Source organism: Triticum dicoccoides, chromosome 5A, assembly GCF_002162155.2.
Source record: "Triticum dicoccoides isolate Atlit2015 ecotype Zavitan chromosome 5A, WEW_v2.0, whole genome shotgun sequence".
Taxonomy (NCBI): domain Eukaryota; kingdom Viridiplantae; phylum Streptophyta; class Magnoliopsida; order Poales; family Poaceae; genus Triticum; species Triticum dicoccoides.
In genome coordinates, this window is record NC_041388.1 from 641,664,418 (window position 1) to 641,672,259 (window position 7,842).

The following is a 7,842-nucleotide window of genomic DNA, read 5'->3' on the forward strand; positions in this document are numbered from 1 at the left end:
CAGATGCCACCCCTCCCACTGATCCGCTGCCCGGAGTGCAATGCCGGCAACGTGCTCTGGTTTGTCTCTGGAACGGTAGAGAACCCAGGGAGGCATTTCTACAAGTGCGAACGCCATTGAGTAAGTTTTTCCATATTCTTTGCATACATCTCCCTCCCCCGGAGGTCGTCAACTCAATCCACCCTTGTTTTGCGTTTATTCAGTTTGGTGGGTGTCGTTTTTGGAAGTGGGAGAACAAGTACATACAGTAGTTCAGCACTCGGTGGGGGCACCTTCTCTCGCACGCATCTGTGTATCGCCATGTCTCTCTGCTCGAGCAGAACCAAGCATGGTTGAAGAACATCTTCATCTTGGGCGTACTGAACATGGTGCTAATGGCGATATGTTGCATGCACAAGTTATGAAGCAACATGTGGTTAGCGAACAAAACTGCAAGTACAAGTTATGAGCGCTAGAGCCCCCAAGATTTTTACCCAAGCATTTGTACTGGTTTCAGCCGTTGCAGCATATGTAGTGGAGTCAGCTGTTCCAGCTTTTGTACTAGATGTAGTTGTAGTTCATGTAGTTTTATCTTATGCATTCATTTGTATCACGTACGTACCGTGTATGTACGCCGTTTGAGATGCAAGGAACTAGCAATGTTTGCGAGCATGTCATTGATTAAGCCCGCCGAATCGATGGAGAGGATGAAAATGCATTTACACCAAACCCACACACCGCACCCACCACATGCACTGGACCGGCAATAATTCGTCGCACCGGCAGGGCAATAAATCAACGACATGTATAATGAATGAAGCAGCTGGCCCTGCAGGACGTAACTCCACCCATCAGCCAATCGATGCATGATGCGTGCACCGGGCTCCACACGGCTGGCTTATAAAATCGCCTGGGATCGTCATCTGTTCCATAACACACTCGCTCCCGCCAGCAGGCCTCTATCACTAGCAAGTAGCAAAAATCGATCGCTGTCGCCGGCGTCTCCTAGTTGCCGGACCCGGTAAGAAACCGCCATTTGTTTTTCACCATGGTGTTCGATTGTGAACCCGAATCGTCTTGCTAATGCCTCCTCCCACTTTTCTTTTTGCTTACACAACACATGGACGAGTTCATGCAGTCACAGGAGACGAGCGACAGCATGGTCATGTCGACGCAACCTTTTCCCACATCAAGGGCCTCTCCAACCAAAGTATGTGCCATGGTAGACTCCCTTGATACATTCAAGAAATCTCTGGTTGAGGAGATTGAGTTTGGAGGCATTTTGCACGTGCCACTTATATCTAGGACGAATTTCAAGTTAAGCATATGGTTGATGTCTAGAGTAGACGAAGTATCTAGGATCATATGCATTCGGCCTGGTCGGCAAATGTCCTTCAGGGCATCTGACGTGCACAAGGTTTTTGGTGTACCATGCGGTCCTTTGCATATACAGAAAGTGTCCGCCTTGGACACAACACATGTGCGCGATTTTCTACATATCAGTCAGCACGGGAAAAATCTTCTCACTGTCGTAGAAAAAATCATCTATAGACCGTTAGACAAAGATAGCTCGGATAGGGAGATTAGCTCTTTCAAAATGGCTTTTGTCATGTTTGTTGTTGGTTATCTGCTAGCCCCATCACCTAGCCCTGATTGCACGAACACATAGTACTGGGGCGCGCTCGCGCAAATAGATCACGTCGCAGAGTTCAACTGGTGCGAGTACCTGTTAGAAGAGCTGATGGCTGCATGCTTAAGAGTGAAGGCAGATATCAGGGCAGGACGGGATGTCACGTATCTACATGCCTGCCATTTATTTCTGCAGGTCAGTCTTGCGTTCTTTGTCATCTTCCCAATTGACGCGGCGCGCACGCATTAACACACGTTTTTCTTATGACATAGGCTTTCTACCTAGACAACCTTGATCTTGGATCACTAAACCTCTCGCACAATACATTTCCACGAATATTTGCATTTGACGAAATGCAATACAAGCGTATGTGGGTACAATGCAGCGTGGGGCATTTTAAAGGGACACCAAACTTCTCCGGAGCAATGGTTTATTTTTACCTTGAATGTCGTTTCATTAGTAGCCGTTATAATTATGACCACCATGTTCCAACCTTTTTTTACGCAGATTCGGTCTGCGGACTAGGTCTGCTACGCCAGGAGCGCGTGGGACACCCCTCCGGATCCGGTGCCCTGCAACAACAGTATGTTCCCCGGGCGGCTAGCAAGTTTCAACAACGCCGCGCCTGGCTCCAGCCGGCCTCACGGTACCCCCCCTCTTCACCAATGCACAGCCAATATCGTTTAGGCTGCCACATGGCCCACACGGGGTCCCAGCCTCGCCAGCGACTCCAGCGCCTGCGTTCACGCGGGCAGCCACGGCCGGCGACTTTTCCATGTACATGAAGGCAAATTACCCAAAGCTGGTAAGCCGATGATGTCCTAAACATCCTTATTCATCAGTAATAAATCATATATGTACAACACTCTCACGTGAAAAAAACAGGCCACCTCGAAGATCAGGATACTGATGAAGAAGCATAACGCCACCACATTTAGGCTCGCTAACAGTCTTAAGACAGATCTGTTTGCCGAGAACACCGCTTTTCTGAACGCACTCGTTAGCGAGCTTGGCGAGAGCTGCATATGTTGCAGCCTACGTACTCTGCCATGCATCATTAACAATCCACCAAATCCCGACTCTCCACGCTGCACCAACATTTACAGGCGCAAATTGGATATGGCCGACTCCGATGGTATGTCCATATATTTTCATGCCGTTAGACACATATTTCCACCGGAGTAACAGCTACAAATCTTCGCAGGAGAAAGCTCGTCTGGGAAAATGCACACCTCGTTAGGTTCGTCGGCGCCAAAAAAATGAAGGCAGCACTCATGCATGGTACGTTAACATGTTTTCCCATCCGCAAATCTTGCATACATTTTTTGGCGCAGGACGTTACCATGTGTTTTCCATCAGCAAATCTTGCATACATTTTTTGGGTCACATCATAAATGTTGGACCTTATTGTGAATGCTTTTTCCATAGACCAGGACACCACCAGCGGGGATCGTGCGGGTTTTCTCACGCCAGTACCATCCAAGAGCCTGGTTATCACCCAATCTCCAGCAGACGAACAGAAAGGATGGTGGGAAGGGCTTGCTGGTTTAATTATGATGCTGGACGGCGAGGCCACACACACCGCCCGGACAGTGGTTTTTGGTCTGGCATCTCGTGACTTCCCGTCGAAGCAACAACCCATGCATGCAGCGTATGCCATGCCGCACTGGATTGATGGCCGAGATCATCCAACTGTGTTGGTGTCCGTGTCGAAAGCGGCCGACTTGTTTTTAAAAACGGTCTCGCCGGAAGAGCTTGAAAGGTACATGCATGCATCACACCCCCGAGTGGCTCATACACGCTTGTTGCCCAATGTTCATCTAGCTAACACTTTTCATCATAGCGCAATTATAACTCATGCCACCCCAAGGTTCATCTCGATCACCCCGACGCCACTGCTTACATAGATTGTCAAGTCAGACCATCTCGACCACGAGTTATGCGCGCTGATTTTTCGTCGCCAAGACCAAATCGACGGCGCGATCCTTTACCCTAATAATGCACCTAGATGGCGTAAATTTATGGAGCCAGATTTTTCGGTGAGTTTTTTTTGTACAGAAACATGCTTGGATTCCCTCCTATTTCTTCTCACACGTTGTATTTTTTCGCGCATCCTCAGACTGCTACACTATCTGGAGAAGAAACGTGGACTCTGTTATCCGTACTCGCGCAGCTTGTGGGGCCCCAAGTGTCATTCAACGTAGCCGAGTGCACCATGGTGAGGAACAAAACGACCGCATGCGTTCGCTCTGTCTTCGGTCCCACACTCGAACACGTGTCTCATGATTTGATTTTCCTGTAGTTCCACGTGCCGACAGTTTTCGATTTCGGATGGTGCTTGTATGCTTGGGACATGCAGAGGAAGATCATCAACATTTTCGATCCATCGTACGGCAGTTGCACCACACAACGGCGCAAGGATCTGCTAGGAGCCATCGCTGACAAGCTGCACGTTGCCTTATTCACCCTAATTTAGAAGCTGTTCAGCAACTGGAAAGTTGACTGCATCAGGTGGGACAAAGTGTTCCACGTCACCTCACCGACCACAGTGCGCCAGTAAGTTATATGTCGATCTTGCATGGATTAGTTGTTTAACCTCTGTACCGCTCCCTCCCCTCTTAACAACACGTTTGTTCAGGACTAACACATGCGTGTGGATCATTCGTGTCGCCAAACACTTTGATGGGAGGAATGTCATGGCGGACATGTCAGAGGTAATCAAGTTTACACTTTTTTTGCACTTAAACGTGGTCACCATTGCACATGCATTAACTAGGCCGTTGATCACACAGGGTGTAACGCCTTCGATGCGGCTATAGCTCCCACGTATCGAGGCACGACTTAGAGACAGAACCGCATTGAAAGTAATGTCGCAAGTTAGGCAACCATCACAACATCCCATGTAATATAGATAATAAAAGGGAGATACATAGTTGGCTTACACTCGCCACGTCAATCGAAGTGCATAAATAACATTACAACATCCAAACACTCATGGCCCGACTACGGCGCCAAAATAAAAGATAACCCAACATGCGACACGGTCCCGATCACCCCCAACTGGGCACCACTACTGATCATCAGGGAAAGACACGTAGTATCGTTGAGAGTCCTCGTCGAACTCCCACTTGAGCTCAAGCGCGTCATCTGGAGCGGAATCATCAGGCCCTGCATCTGGTTTGGAAGTAATCTGTGAGCCACAGGGACTCAACAATCTCGCACCCTCGCGATCAAGACTATTTAAGCTTAATAGGAAAGGCAAGGTAAATATGTGGAGCTGCAGCAAGCGACTAGCAAATATGGTGGCTATCATGTTCGCAAAAGAGAGCGAGAAGAGGAGGCAAAGCGCGAACGAGTAACTAGAGGGCATCCTGCTGCAAGCATTACTCCAACACCGTGTTCAATTCCCGGACTCCGCCGAGAAGAGACCATCACGGTAACTCACACGGTTGATTCATTTTAATTAAGTTAAGGTTCAAGTTATCTACAACCAGGCATTAACAAATTCCCATCTGCCCATAACCGCGGGCACGGCTTTAGAAAGTTCAAATCCCTGCAGGGGAGTCCCAACTTAGCCCATGACAAGCTCTCATGGTCAACTAAGGAATAGACCTCCTCCCGAGATGTTCTGATCAGACTCGGTATCTCGGTTCTTCAAGACACTTCGACAGGTTAAAACAAATCCAGCAACACCGCCCGAATGTGCCGACAAATCCCGATAGGAGCTGCAAATATCTCGTTCTCAAGGCACACTCAGATGAACACTACGTACAACTAAAACCAACCCTCGAGTTGCCCTGAGGTGGCGCTGCAAGTGGCTCTATTTGGACCAACACTCAGAGGAGCACTGGCCCATGGGGTTTTAAAATAAGATGACCCTCGGGCTCCGGAAACCCAAGGGAAAAAGAGGCTAGGTGGCAAATGGTAAAACCAAGATTGGGCATTGCTGGAAAAGCTTTAATCAAGGCGAACTATCAAGGGGTTCCCATTATCACCCAACCGCGTAAGGAACGCAAAATCCGGTAACATAACACCGATATGACGGAAACTAGGGCGGCAAGAGTGGAACAAAACACTAGGCGAGAGGCCGAGCCTTCCACCCTTTACCAAGTATATAGATGCATTAGGATAACAAGGCAATATAATGATATCCCAACAAGTAAATAATGTTCCAACAAGGAACGGTCTCCAATCTTCACCTGCAACTAGCAACGCTATAAGAGGGGCTGAGCAAAGCGGTAACATAGCCAATCAACGGTTTGCTAGGACATGGTGGGTTAGAGGTTTGACATGGCAATTTGGGAGGCATGATAAGCAAATGGTAGGCATCATAGCATAGGCATAGCAAAAGAGCGAGCATCTAGCAAAGCAAAGATAGTAGTGATTTCGAGGGTATGATCATCTTTCCTGCAAAGTTGTCAGAGTTGACTGGATCCTCGAAAGCAAACTCAACGGGCTCCTCATTAGCGAACTCGTCTCCCGGCTCTACCCAAACAAGACAAACAAGCAAACGGAACACAATCAACCACGTGCAAACTCAAACACATGATGCAAAGATGATATGCTACGCGGGATGCAATATGTGATGCATATGCAAGATTTGACGAGGAACGAATGAACCTGGCCTCAACATGGAAATCCAAGTGTGCCACTGGAAAGATTAGATGAAATTGCTTGAAAACGATATAAAGAACGACGGAATCGGAGTTACGGTTTGGAAATGGCAAGCGATTCAAATATGACCACGTTATGCGATTTACAGCAAGTAGCCATCTAAATGCAACAAGATGAACATGCTACAGCACCCAAACATGGCATCAAAATACATGGCAGGAATCCATTCATGATGCTTAACAAAAGTCTAGCACTGAGCTACGGCCAATTCATCCATTAACAGGTTCAAACAAGCATGGCAAAAATGCATTTGACAAACAGATTTCAGACTTAGTGAAATTAACACTTGTCTGGAATTTCAGATCAGATAGCACTCTTAGGAGCAACAAAACTACATGCTACAGGACCTGAACATGGCAAAGTAAAGCATGGCATGGAGCTACTCAAGAAGATTAACAAAAGTCCCTTAGTGACCTTGAGCCAAAAGGGATCAGAAAATACAATTGCAAGCATGTGAACACGGCAAAAACATAATCAGATCACAGACTTAGTGAAAACTGGAGCATGCTGAAAACAGATATCAAGTAGGCATGTTTACGAGCTCGATGCACTCACTACAGAGCAAGTCATGCCAAGCTAAGCATACACCCATCAAGAATACACAAAATGCAAGCTAGAGATGGCAAGAACAATAACATAGCATGCACGGATCAACTACAATATCCTCGGCAAAATCGCTAACAAGTAGACAATCTGCCCAGATTCACGAAATAGCAAAAGTAGAGCTCGATTGACTCAAGATAGGGTGCTCCATAATTGCAAACAAAGACATGGATGGATAGAGCACTACAATATTAACAAAACATCCTTACTGATCATCCTCAAAAGAGGCACGGATCACTAGAAAACAACATGAACATATGGCCATATGAGATAAACAGTCCAAGGACTTGGTGGAAATGCTACGTCCCTGAAATCAGCATTAACAAATGCCTCACTTTGCAAGCTTGTGCTAGTCACCACACACATCACAAAAATACATGGGTTGCACCTCTAGAAATATGGCAAAACCCTTAACAAAACATATGTAGAGCTCAGGGGCATATCATGCACGCAATAATCATGGCAAAAATGACAAATATCTAAATGGAGCAGCAGATCTGACAATTATCTCAAATAGCCTTCTTCTAACAGAATTTCAGGCATCAAGATGGACTCAAAAGAAAATAATGCAATGGAATGAAATGATGTACTCTCTGAGACGAACATTTTGATATGCTATATGCCCAAAACGGAGCTACGGATGCGGAGTTACGATGCGATGAACAGGAGCAAATAATCTGCAGACTTAGAAAATAAAAGGGAGTCAACCCTTAGGGTTTCCTGTAGCAAGGTCAGATCTAGATCGCGGCGCACGGGAACTGAGGTCGCCGGAATAGTACACCGGAGGTCGCCGGAGAAGCTGCGAGGACGGCGAGGCGGTGGCCGGAGGAGGCGGATCCGACCGCGGGGACGTGCGGCGGCGTGGCGATCGCCGGAGGGAGGTGCGGCGCCGCGGACTTGAGGCGGCGGTGGTCGAGGTCGGCGAGGTCGCCGGACACCAGCCTCGGGCGGCGCGC